Raw genomic sequence first — 14,177 nt, 5'->3', positions numbered from 1 at the left:
TCCGATGAATTTAGGACTTATTCCGATGAATTTAGACCTTATTCCGATGAATTTAGGACTTATTTCGATGAATTTAGGATTTATTCCAAAGAATTTAGGCCTTATTCCGATGAAATTAGGACTTATTCCGATGAATTTAGGCCTTATTCCGATGAATTTAGGACTAATTCCGATAAATTTACGATTTATTCAGACGATTTGATCTTATTCTGTCGTGGGTATTAATGCGAATTTGACTTCATCATGTCGTTGGTCCTATGCTATGGTATTATATAATTTTATATGCTTTAGGTATTGTTGCTTTGTAGGTCTTATTGTTTGTTGAAAGGAGAAGATAATGAAGCTGCTCATCATCGCTGTACTTTTGCTACTTGCAGTTGGAGCTAACGCGGCGGTAAGAAATCGTAAACTTAATCATCCAGTACAGGACAAACTTGGACAACTAGACTTTGTTTAACCTTTTTTAAATTGAATTGAAATTAAAAATAGAGCGTTTCAGTTTTTTTTAATTAAATAAGAATTGGAATTAGATTATTTTAGTTCTGAAATTATATTTGTTATTTTTACAAGCTAAAAGAGTATGGAGAACTTAAATCAAACTAGTGCGGTTTTTCACAAAGTTTTTTAGAGAACAACACTTGGGTCAAAATCAGGACACCGTATTTATCAGATTATATGAGAAATTATACAGGTTACGAATAATATTTTTTTATATTTCAGAACAATTATTGTGACTCTTACTGTGGGCTAAATTGCGCAGCTCTAAAAGACATTCGTAAGTGACTGAATTGATTAATCTATTGAATTAGTTTACAAGCTTTACAAGACGTTTACATTACGAATGAAAGAATAAAGATGTGTTACAAAATATTAACTTGATACAAGCACACTTGAATTACTATCAGTATGGGCTTTGATATTTTACCTTCGTCTAACTACAACCTCCAGCCATTATCTTAGAATTTATTCGAAACGTTTAAAATGCCACTTACTTCTGTATGAGATTTGGTATTCATTCTACGTACTGCTAAAACTTTCAGTATTACATTAAAATTTATAAGAATTTAAATTTATAACGTTCGCAAATGCTAATAATTATGTGTGGGCTTTGATATTCTTACTACGTCTTACTACAACCTCCAACCATTAAGCTCCAATGTTAATATTGTTTAATGACTTGACTTCGTTTTAAAATAACAGCTAAATAACCTTAAACTGTTTAATGAAGAACGGTTTTTGTATTCTTATTTTGGCATATTTCTTTCAATGTTGCACACATTTTTTGCTGTACGTTTAGTATACGGTACTTATTATGTAAAATACCTTTCGGAAACGAAATATGAGTTGCACATTGTATTTATTAAGACCAATGGCCTGGGTTGGAATTAACTGGATATGACAAAGGGAAGAAAATAACTAAAGACTTGGGTTGGGACTTGAGTTGCTGTTTAAGTTAAACGACTTAAGTTAAAGCTGTACTATTATTCTTACTACCGGTACTATTTTGAAAACTTATTTACAATTACAACATTGACTTATTTACAAGAATGATTTTAAACTTAGACGAAGAATGAGTATCAAGGCACATATAGAAGTAGGTAGCATTAGTTTCGAAAAATCCTTTATTCATTTTCAACATCAATAAAATAATTATTATTCGAAAATACATACTTATTCGAAACGTTCAAAAATGTTTTTTTTATGTACGGCTATATGAGTTTTGATATTGTTTCGACATCTAACTACAACTTCAAATAATTATCTTAAGAAAAATTCGAATCGTTCCAAATAATATCTATTTTTGTATGAGCTTTCATATTTATTCTCTTTTAAAATCTCAAAGCTGTGCTGTCTATCAATAAAATATCTAGATAGGGGTTTTCAATTGATATTTTCTTTGTTTATACACTGTTAAGGAAAATAACCACAGGAGGAGCTATTTTATATTATTAGTTTTGATTGACAGGTTGTTTATTTTTTGTTGCAGCGTACATCTTATGCCGTTACTGCAACGAACCAGGAAACTACTTGTGCAGAAACGAAAAGGCATTATCGGTTCTTGCAAGCGAACCAAAAGGAATTGAGTAACATTACATTATGCCGGAGCTCTTGTTTTTCGATGTTTGTTAAATACGATTACACAGTGCAGACCTGTTCTATTGAAATGACTTTTTAAACTTTTGCTTACGTCGTGTATTTTTTTGGTTTATCAGTTCACGCTTGCGTTGGTAACTTTTATAAAGAACGATGAATCTCAACCTTTTTCGCGGCCTTTTCTTTACCACAGGTGTGACCTACTTATGTTTGACTGCGATAAACTGGAATTACTTTTTGAACACTCACGATCGACCAGTTCGGTAACAAAGTCAAAAGAACAAACGTTACGTCAACACCTTTTTCTATGACTATTCTACTGTAAATAACTTAATATTTCCACTTATTAAACTTTGAAAGCTTTAATTACATTGCGATGAAGTTCAATCTGTTAAGTCATAGCACGCATCATTATGCTTGCCCAATGAGATACTGCCATTTTAACACTCAACTTAAAATTACGCATGTAAAGTGTTACTTTTCGTCTGCTATTCGGTATACTGTGTAATAAAAACTCTTGCGATATTTTGTCGTCGAAATTCTAAGCGTTGAGTATTACTGCTTGGCTGTAATCAAGTTACTACATTTTTTTGAGTCTTAAGGTGTCCAATCTGGTCTTCTAGTATGTGTTCATTTAGTGACCCCGAGTGCAACATCTTCCAAATTTCTACATTTTTGCCGTAAAAAGACCAATTTGGTAACCCTGTCTGCGACCCAACCAAATTAAATGGCGACCTCATTTTGGGGTCCCGGCCCACGGGTTGAGAATAGAATATTAATCGGAGCTTTCTACGCACAATACAAGAAGTGAAATTACTTTTTTTTGTGTTTTCTAAACTAGATTATATTTCAAATAAAATATTTCGTGTTCGCAAAAAATTGAAACTAACTAAAATCTGAATTACAATCATCTGTAATCAATTCACAATAATTAAAAAGAAATGCACTTTCGTTTTCAACAAAAATGCTACTTTGGTTTTATCAGCAAAACTGATAGGAATGTAAATGTCAAACCTAGTACACCGAGACAGGCTTTCAGGCTGAATAATTTACCTGCATGGCTGAAAGTATGTTCAGAACAAAAAACTTAAAAACGTCTTTATGCAAACTAGAATTTTTGTTAAAAAACACAAAGCAATTTACAAATTAGATCAGAATTAGAATTGAAAACAAGAATTATTTAGTTGCCAATGGAAAGGATTTTAACAACCCTTTAGAAACCCTTGATTGCTTTATACTTGTTTTCGAAGGGGAAATTTTCAAGTATTTATATATGGGCCGAAAATTTATTTTCAGGTTATATCTTGTTGTTTCCCGTATTCTATGCATCGTAAAACTTTTAAACTTTCAGATATCACTTAGAGTGGTATGCATATAGTTACTTTATGTTTTAGGAATCTGTACCCGTAGAGGCCTAGTTGGGGTACACAAAACCTAAAATATTATGAGGTGATCGTTTTAGTTCTATGTAGCTATCGACTCCTATCTAGTTTTACATGGTTTTGTAATTTAAAAAAAAGGCAATTTAAAACGTGCTTTCCGCATGTTTTGACACAACAGCAAGCTTCGAAAGTGGTAAACAAGTTTGTAGCGGCCTAATCGAAGGAAAATCATTCCCAGGAAATCGCGCTGCGTTGTTTCCGCAATTCTGACGTCATAGTGACCCCCGCGGTGGACCTTTTAAGCTGGACGAGGGACACTTTGTTGTCAAACCAGAAAACTCACGACTTCGGAACAACAATATTTTTGAAGCTTTCGAACCAAAATGAGCTTGAGCTCTTGTTTTTCGATGTTTGTTAAATACGATTACACAGCGCAAGTCTGGTCTATTGAAATGACTTTTTAAACTTTTGCTTACGTCGTGTATTTTTTTGGTTTATCAGTTCACGCTTGCGTTGGTAACTTTTATAAAGAACGATGAATCTCAACCTTTTTTGCGGCCTTTTCTTTACCACAGGTGTGATCTACTTATGTTTGACTGCGATAAACTGGAATTCTTTTTTAAACATCACGATCGACCAGTTCGGGAATGAAGTCAAAAGAACAAACGTTACGTTAACACCTTTTTGCTATGAATATTCTACTGCAAATAACTTAATATTTCCACTTATTAAACTTTGAAAGCTTTAATTAGATTGCGATGAAGTTCAATCTGTCATAGTACGCAACGTTATGCTTGCCCAATCAGATACTGCCATTTTAACACTCAACTTAAAATTGCGCTTGCAAAGTGATAATTTTCGTCTGCTAATCGAAGGAAAATCATTTCCAGGAAATCGCGCTGCGTTGTTTCCGCAATTTTGACGTCATAGTGACCCACGCGGTGGGCCTTTTAAGCTGGACGAGGGACACTTTCTGCTCAAACCAGAAAACTCACGATTTCGGAACAACAAGATTTTTGAAGCTTTTGAGCAAAAATGCAGCGAATTGTTTTACTTGGGTGCCTAATTTTTGTTGTGCTGGCAACTACAGCTGAGGTAAAGTACGTTTTCTATTTAAAATACTTTGTTTTTTAATTTTTTGTCTATATATCGTTTCAGCTATACGCTTTTGTCATCAGTTAAACAATAAACCAACCTAAAACGCGATACTTTACTGTTTTTAATGGGGAAAAATCGTATGGATGCCACAAATGTATCTATTAAAAAACGTTTCCATATACTCGTTTTTCCATCAGCAGGTCAACGATCAGGGGTGGGGGTGTCAGGCCATGACCCCTCAAACTTTATATTTTTTGCCATGACCCCAAAACCATACATTTTTAACTGAATTTTACTAAAAATTTGTGTTTTAATAAAATGTTTTCAGCCAAACGACGTCATGCGTACTATGCTATGTTGCGCCGTATAATCTTATAACCTCTATAAAGTAAATTTTTTGGTAAATTAAACCATAAATGTTGATAGTTCGAGCAATAGGCGAAATATTATTGATGGTAAATGTCTTACCTATACCCTTTAAAACTCAATTATTTTCAAAATACACAACACAAAATCACAATTCATCACAAATGTAACTCTTTAAATTTAATTTTTTTTTTCAAAAAACGCAATTTTTTAGACTGGTTTAAGCTGCAATTTAAGCACTTGTTCTCTCAAAAACAACAACTGTTTTGAGAATGATGTCACGTCATGACGATTCTGGTGTCACATCATGACGAAACTTAGTAACGTCATCCCTAAAACTTTGCATGTTTCCTCAAACAAAAATCCAAACTACGAAGCTATATAACGCAGAATTTTAGTTTGTAAATGCGCAGAAGAAAAGCTAGCCGATGCATCTTTTTCAGGCAACAAACTACTGCCAAATGCGCGGCTACTGCAACTCACCAAAATGCGTTAAACCTGAAGGAAGGGGTAGGTCTTTGTGCGTCAATTTATTGATATTTCGGCCAATAATAATTCTTTTGTGTTATTGATCAGTAGTGCGAAAACTGCACCCTTTTGTTTAGCGTAGTTATAACGCGTGACGGATTTCGGTCACAGTTATCATATGTAACATTTATTATAGACTTACTCTGCATTGTTTTATCTTACAGAAGCTGTCCTTTGCAGATTCTGCCAACAACTGAATCTGTGTAACGTTAGGGGTGGCAGGTTGTTACAAGTAATGCCGCCAGAGTCTGTTCAGAAAATAGCAAAACACGAAAAGAAAATGTCTTTGAACATCCCACAAAGCCCTCCAGTCTTTCCATTCGACGACCAAGAATGAATGGTCGTCAGAACGCTATATTTCCTGTATTGTAAATTGAAATTGTAATATATTGCCTCGAAATTTGTAATATATTGGCGTATACCCTTTTTATATTTGTGACAAGTCTTTTTAAAAGGTTTTCAATTGGTCAAACGTTGATATTGCACGCCAGCTAAACTCTCGTGAACTTAAGTGTGTCCGTTCAAGTAAAACATGAACTGCGAGGAAACACTCGCTGACGTTTATATTTGAACTGTTAGATTCCATTTTCATTTGAAAAAAGAAATGTAACAAAGATTGGTTGCAATGTAAAACAGATCTAATGGGATTCTGGCCAAAAACGATTAATATTGTTGTTATAATTATGTTTTTTCTCTGTCATGTTTTTTGTATTTTATAACATGTGTGCAATAAATGGTTGTATTTACCAATCAAAACTTAATAATACCTGCTTACGCTACGTTATAAAGAGGCGGGGGACTGGTTGGGATGTAGGCGGTAAAATTAGGTCTACCGAATTTTTTTCGATCAAAAATGCCATGTCAAAACTTACATTGCCGAGGGAGTTTTACGTTTAACGGTTTCGTATAACTATACGCATATTCAGCAAAAGACTAAGGGGCGTCGATGTTTCGGTACCGGATTGTTTGGTCATTGTTAGGAGTAAGTGACGACGGTTAATGTGTGGGGTTAAAAGTTGGGTTACGGTTAAAACTATCAGAGTTGGTCGGTTAGTGGTGGAGTTAGGGTTGGGGTATTGGGTTAAGTAAAAGGGTGTATAGGCCTCATTTCGGCCATTTAGGTCTTATTTTGAGGGGTTACGTCTTACGTCTTATTTCTAGTTAGACGTTATTCGACAATCTTGAAATAGTATTTTGGTCTTATTTCGAACTGTATGTTTATTCAGACGATAAAGTTGTTTTAATTTCGGTTTTATGGCTGGAGTCCGGTATTTGGTAGCTCCAAAATAATTCCAAACAGATGAGTGTTTTGCAAAATCATATTTTTTGGGTTTGGAAGTGATCCGATGCAATGCGCTAACGAGCCAAACAGGTGAATACCCGCTTTGCTTTGCCATAGAAACTTTATGTTGTTATCCATTTTGTTTGTGAAGACATCCTTGTGTGTAGGTAGACGTATTTATTTTATGCAAAACTATTCATTTCTTGGTGAAATTATTCGGCTACCCTCCATCGTGCTTTTACGTTAACATTACAGATTTTGATCTTAACTTAAAGTTTAAACTGAATGTAAACTAAATGTCTGAAACACACTTCTTACACCGATTGCGAAAATCATATTGCTTAACAGCAGGTGTGAGAAAAATCGTGTGAAAATTCTATTAAACAAACCAGACAGGTGAAAAACAACAAATATACAGACTAGCAACTTAGCCATGAATGACACATGGGTTATTACAATGTGATCTAGCCTTGTGGGCGGCTTTGTTTTTCATGATTTTTCACCTTAATTATACATAAGAGTTTCAATGAAGTATGGTTGTTTTTTTCAACAACCACCGAAACCTAATGGTACAGAAGGCTTTTTTAACATCTTTGTAAGACATTCAATGATTGCGAGAATTCCAATCGCGATTGAAACTGGAAAGTTCTCTGCGAGAAACAACAAAATTCCCAGCCACATGTTTTTCGGTGATTTAAGGTGTAGACGTGCTTTCCGTCAGACGCACAATTCATCACCGGAAGCAATAACTCGACATTAAGCTTTTGCTGCGCTGGCATTTCAAACTGAAAATGGTAAACAACTTTGCCGGCGACAGATCGAAAACTGATCAATTAATCGCGCTGCATTGTTTCAGACAGTGTGACGTCATAGTGATCCCCCTGGTGGGCCTTAAAACTGGAAGAGAATCACTTTGTGCTCAAACCAGAAAACGTAAGACTTCAGAACAACAAGATTTTTGAAGCTTTCGGACAAAAATGCAGCGAGCTGTTTTCCTTGGGTGCCTGGTTTTTGTTGTGCTGGCAACTACAGCTGAGGTAATGTACTATTTTCTACTCAGATGTTCATTGGTTAAAGTTGTTAAAGTTTTGTGCCGTGTAGACACCACAGATAAAATAAAATATTATTAAATATAGAAGCGGAATTATTCCAGAAAATGGGATATATTGGTATTTTACACCGACTCAAATCTTATCTAATAAAAAATTGCTGATGTTACTTCAATTAAACACACAGAAAAACTAGTGTACAAAATGACGTGGTATTCAAACTGTTAGGCAAAACTTTAAAATATTTTGTTAAAATGGCAAGCACAAAGACTGAACGGGGTATTTTTCTTTCAGGCAGATACTTGGTGTCGGGATAGAGGCCACTGTGGTTCAAAATGCCACAAACCAAGAAATGGTTTTGGTAAGTTTAGGGAGATTTTCTCACTTGTCGATACTGTTTTACCCGATTTTATCCAATATGTGAAAAAAAATATTACATTTTAAAGTTACTGGACTGGATGACTTAAATCAAAGTTAAGCCATAATACCAAACGACTGGAGTCAGAGATTTTACCGAAACGACTTGAAGTTAATTTTAATTCAATTCATTAAAAGTTTACTTGTATGCACTCAAGTCAATGACTGACTTAAGTACTTACAATACTGCTACAACCTCCAGCAATAATCTTAAAGATTTTTTTAAAGGGGTCACAAAATGCCACTTCTTTACCAACTTTAATATTGATTCTCCGACTAGTTACAACCCTCAAACTTATCTTAAAATTTGTACGAAACGTTCACAAAATGCCACCTATACTTTTGTATGTATTCTCTGTCCAACTATTTGGTCAGCGACTTAACCAGCTTTGTTTTGTCTTGCAGATGAGATGTTTTGCCGGTTCTGTAAACAAAGTTGTAAGTTGCAAGACACACGTTTTGTTCGTTTCCCGTGAGACCATCCTGGCCCAGTTCACTTCCACCACAAAAATAAACTCTTACACAAACCCTATAGTTTTACTGTATTTGTTAATCGCCTTTAAATAACATAATGCCAAAAATGTTTATTCAAAAATGTTTCCTACTCAAATCGCAATACACACATTTGAATATTGTACCTTTGAGATGTGGTTATCCAAATGTTAAGCTGGCCAACGACGTTGCCACGAATATAGGTTAAGTTGGGCTTATAATACCACCAGTTTTAGACAGGTTTTCCTGAACATTCAACTAAATAGTCCAGATATTAGCTGTGTTTGTTCTGCTTAGCCAACTTGTTTTAGTGATATCAGGTTTTTTTCTCATGTCATTCATTGTACATTCTCACGAGGGCTGTATTTACAACAACACTTATAAAGTGATGGTAAATCAGTTGTTTTCAATTTTTGTTCTGTTTCTCCCTTACAAGCACAAACACTGTCAATTCCTGCCTGCAAAAACACGAAGTATTCTGTCTTTTTTATTGATTACTTTGATGTACCTTGACAGAAAAACACATCTACGAAAAAAAAAGTCAATGAAAATAAAAATATGCGAAACTGCAATAGACAAAACTGCACCAAAAGCCAAGTTTGTAACAAAATTCGGACGCGTTTGAACGTATGACGTAATAATTTTATATGGTGTATGTTTCTTAAATAGCTGGAACTGTGAAGAAACAATTACCTTAAATTATGGGCCGAATAGACTTGTTATAAAACCAATCAATACAGCTAAAAATAGCTTTTCATTGCATATAACCGATTAAAAACTTTTTTTATTCATTTGTCCTCCCCAATTCCTCTCAGAAACAAATGTCCTCACCCAAATTTAAAAATCCCTCGCTAGGGGAGCAAAGTGGCTCACTTCGAGACCACTGGGCTAAATGTTGTATGATGTCACGTTGTGGCGTATTTTTGTTACGTCATGCCTGAATACCAATCTAAAAAATCCATGAGAAGCGTAGCCAAACAATAGACTAACCGTATGGGTTTAATGCACTCCAGGGATTCAGCACAAGTAAAGACTGTATCCTACGGTACACCTGAAACCTACACGTAAGCAATGTATATACTATATAGGCTATTCTGTGATCAAGCTCTTATAATGAGATATTCGAAACGTTCAAAATACTACCTACTTCTGTATAGCAACTGAAGGCATCTTGTAGGCCTACCCTGAAAAAGTTCAGAGTAGGTAACTTTCATGGACACAGAATGAACAACATGAAGCAAATTGTGACGCAGCAGCTAAAACTTGAAACAGTCAATAGATTAAAAACGGCGGACGCCCTTCCCGGGTTTTAAGGGTGTTCATTTAATTTCACTAATTGTTGTTGTTATTTTGGAAGTGCATAATACGAAAACTGCTTTGATTGATGCGACAATTCACGAACAAAAAATACTCGGATAAATTGTAATCAAAAACAGTTTTCTTACAATAACATCGCTTGTCGCGCCAATACACAACTTCTTGCCGTCGAGGATGAATAACAAAACTTCGAGGTCGGAAATGGCGCTTTGTATTGATCCGCAATAGTGACGTCAGAAATGTGGCTTTAAAGTCTGCCAACAAACTGACGCCAGTGTTCAATAGTTCCAAACAAAACGTATATGCGTTTGCAATAAGTGCTTTGCTGGAGAAAGTTTACGAATAAATATGAAGTGTGATTTGATTTTTTCCTTAATAATTATTGCTGCGATGACAAGTATCATTAAGGTAACGTAACTTTTTTTAAATATTGTAAAATAAAAGTTAAAAATGTTAACTTGTAAAACAATACGCTGGGTATGTACTAATTTAATAGCAATTAAGGTACGTAAAGGCAAAGTAAATTAAATTTATAAATTGTTGTTCAACACGTGTAAACAGAGTTAAAAATCGCGTTTAGCCCATTTTATGTTGAATATATAAAATTTTCTTGTAGCGCCCCTTATAGTTTGTTTATTTTGGAAAAATTGCTTTTTCGACTTGCATTCTGTACGACATTACTCATTAACAATATTGTATTGTGAGCATCTTTTTAATTGAGCGAATCAAATTTTTATGCAAAAAATCTAGGCTAGAAAAACTTGCGTGGGTTGAGGTTTGAACTCACGACTTCTTTTTTATTTGTTTTTATTTTTAATACATGGTGATTATGTAAAGATTCTTAAATTGTTTGCCACGACATACCAGTGTCCCGGAGATACTGTTTTTCTAGTTTGGAAAATTAACATTTTATAAAATCATGGCATACAGCCAAGCATACGAGGCTCCAATGTACACTATCCATTTTAGATATTATTATTTTGTAAAAGTGTGCCGATTTTTTTTTTCTTGTTTTAGGTTGCAACAATCTAAAAACGCCTGACAAACAATGCTGTTGTATAGGAGCCAGAGAAGTGTGCGCGTCCGCTTGTATTTTTTATAATAAAAGGATACGCTACACTTTAAAAATTAAAATGTACCCTGTTTTTACGGGCTAGTATTGTTTACAAAACATATTTAAAACACACGGGTTTCATTAATTTAAAACCTATCTACAGAACATAAATAGTAATAGCCAAACCTATAAAAACACTGTACAATTTTCGGATTAATGTGTCTGCTAGTACACGGTACACGGCAAGAAATTCGGTTCATGTAGCATCAGGAAATACATTGTTAAATGAATTTTGCTCAAACATGTAACTTAATTGATTGATTGATTCGGTTAGCCTGCTGTAGACTTTCAGTGTACAAAGAAAAACATATGTACATATTGTGTATACAAAGCCCTCGCAGACTCACCGAATCTGTCGATCATATACAAGCAAGGCCAGGGTAGAAAAACAACTAGCGGGGAGGTTAGAACACACGACCTCAGGTCATACCGGGACCATCGCTCTACCAACTGAGCTACACAGGCTCAGAGAGGAGCAAGCCGCGAAACAGCCATACGCTAATGCATACTACATGTAGATTACAGTTGTTGAACACATGTATGTGTCTATCTTTCGTTGCATATTCCCATATTAATTTTCTATTTATTCCAGGGCAACGCGTGCCGAGTTAATGGTTACTGCGATGGCAGGTGCAGTAAACCACAGAAGTCGCTGTATGGTGAGTAAACAGCAGTTTGTCGCCTCAAAGTCTAGTTTAAGTGTGACGTCACTAAGTAATTGACGTCATTCGGCTGTTTGTTTACGTCAGTAAAACGTTAACAAACTTTACACCTCAAAATACCGAGCTTGAAAAGTAATACAACGCAAACCCAAAAAAGCCTAAGGAAATGTCGGTGTTCGTATGTTTATTAACAAATCTTTTTGGCAATCATTCATATTGATTAAGATATTAAGTAAACGAAGGTTTTTAAAGCAAAATTCGTGCACGAATTCACACTGGGATCAGCCTTTTGGTAAAAAGAATTAAAACTAAGTTTTTTTTTCTGAAAACAGAAAAATGCAGCGTCAACAACATAAACTCATTTACGAAACCCTACTTTCTCCAGAGGTGATGCCAAATGTATAAGGCATTGTACAGACAGTTATGCCGCTTTATCTCTATGGAAAAGTGCCAAAGGGTTACATGTGATCCAGCGGTTAGTCGAGCGCTCGGATTTAAAAAAACGAAATAAAACTTAATTAAATAAGAAGCTATTGATACTTCAGGTTAAAAATCGCCATGTTTTAATGCAGTGTCGCCCAAACCTTACCCTAACCAATAATTTGTAAAAATATGTCTGCCATTATAAATTTTATAGCGAAGTTTGAATACAATAATGTAGTACAATAATAACACAAAAATACTTAAACATGGAATCCCAGTTTATACAGCTTTACAAATTTATAAAAAGTTCACGGTTAACCACAACCAATAACTTTTTTTTCAGTTAATATGCTTTGCGATTATTGCAAAACAAACCGGCTGTGCAGTGGAGTTATATTGGTGAGACAAGCCCTTGTCGAAAATCGTAGAGTGCCAAAAGACAACTATCATCGAAAAGACCTACGAACAACCTCAATAAAACGAAATTCCTCTGTTTTCTGATTTGTTAGTGAGTGTAAAAAGCAATTTGTGCAATTGAGTCACCGATTCCATTAATATGAATAAATCACAGGATTGTAGCAAATTGAAATTATTGTTCCTACAACTTGAATAAAAACAATACGATAAAGAAACTTTAATTTGTTTTACTGAAAGATGCATTGTAGTTATAACTTTACCATCTTTTGTTTAACGGAATTACTTTGTTGCCATTCCAATTCTACCTACTAAAATTGCATTGAGATGCTATTCCAAACGATAAGCGTCACTTGTATTGCAATATAGAAAATAATGTCTAAAAACTAAGGTTTTATTAATTGCAGCTTGTCGTTCATGTTTCACGCGAAAATGAAACAAAGTGATAGAAAGCATACTTAAATTCAAACCCGTCGACTAGGGACATCTCAAAATTATCCTATTTATCACCTTTAAACAGCTTAATGCAGATTGCTCTTTACATCACCTGGTGATCAAAATAAAATAATCATTAAACCAGTAGGTGTAAGATTGACTGATTGAGTATACTTACAATAATGCCATATATGGACTGCGGTATCTTTTCTTAATTTGTCAGATGCAATAATCTTAGGATCTTTGTTATGGAAACTATAGATAGAACGAGTGCTTAAAACAGTAAGAGTGTTGCATGTTAAGCTCGACTAAGACAGCACGTTAAAACGCTTGCAATATATAGTTTGCCTTTCTAAAATTGTGGTTATCTTAACTTTTTTCGCTGGTCTAGAATCCTATATCATAAGACAAATTATTTGGGTTAGGGTTAGCGTTTGGGTGGATCGAGTAATATTAAAATTGTAATGCTTGACCCACCCAAACTCAGACGCTAACTAATGCAAATATTGTGCGTATATTTAATATTTTTTTGAAAGCTGTGGTAGGATTCTAGACCATCGCCCAACTTTTATTAGAGTTTTTAACCAAGAGTAACAGCTAGCCGAAAATGCTTTTAATGAGGTTCTAGAATTAACAGTTCAACTGGTTTTAGAGCAGATCTGATAAAAAGACTACAGGTCTCAGTTGATAATACTTCAGTAAACATAATTACTTGCCCTGTAATGAGTAAATAGTCTACACAACCAGTTATTACCTGCATCTCCACTTCTACAAACACCACGCTTCAAATGAACACAGTTCAATCATATGAATGGTTCTATCGAGTTTAGTTCGCGATCAGCTGATCACAATTAAAGCGGGAATTTACTTTTTGCTAAAACCGAATTATGGTAACCTACCTTCAATCGTTACATCATTGGTCAATTTATTCAGATGAAGGGCTTGGTATCCTGTTTTTTGGAGTATTGTAATTTATTCAATGTTAAACAAGAACAAAATGCCGAGCCAGTTTTTTAAACCCAGAATAAAATATTCTTATTCTAGGATAGCAGAAAACATCGTTCACGACTTATGTTAAAAACAAACGAAAAAAGAAGTCCTGAG

General features: G+C 34.6%; 2 long non-coding RNA genes across 2 annotated transcripts; both read left to right on the top strand.

Annotated features, from left to right (window-relative positions):
- The first annotated feature begins 289 nt into the window (after positions 1–289).
- LOC146136747 (uncharacterized) lies at positions 290–2,619 on the top strand. Its single transcript, XR_014501614.1, has 3 exons — positions 290–394; positions 721–775; positions 1,988–2,619. It is a non-coding gene; the product is annotated as an uncharacterized LOC146136747 (long non-coding RNA).
- A 7,667-nt stretch (positions 2,620–10,286) lies between these two features.
- Positions 10,287–13,166, top strand: LOC146136746 (uncharacterized). Its single transcript, XR_014501591.1, has 3 exons — positions 10,287–10,433; positions 11,732–11,798; positions 12,568–13,166. It is a non-coding gene; the product is annotated as an uncharacterized LOC146136746 (long non-coding RNA).
- Positions 13,167–14,177: the final 1,011 nt, after the last annotated feature.

This window comes from Ascidiella aspersa, chromosome 8 (assembly GCF_963924565.1).
Source record: "Ascidiella aspersa chromosome 8, kaAscAspe10.2, whole genome shotgun sequence".
Classification (NCBI taxonomy): domain Eukaryota; kingdom Metazoa; phylum Chordata; class Ascidiacea; order Phlebobranchia; family Ascidiidae; genus Ascidiella; species Ascidiella aspersa.
Note: the sequence above shows the minus strand (reverse complement) of the source record. Positions and strands in the feature narration are given on the sequence as shown.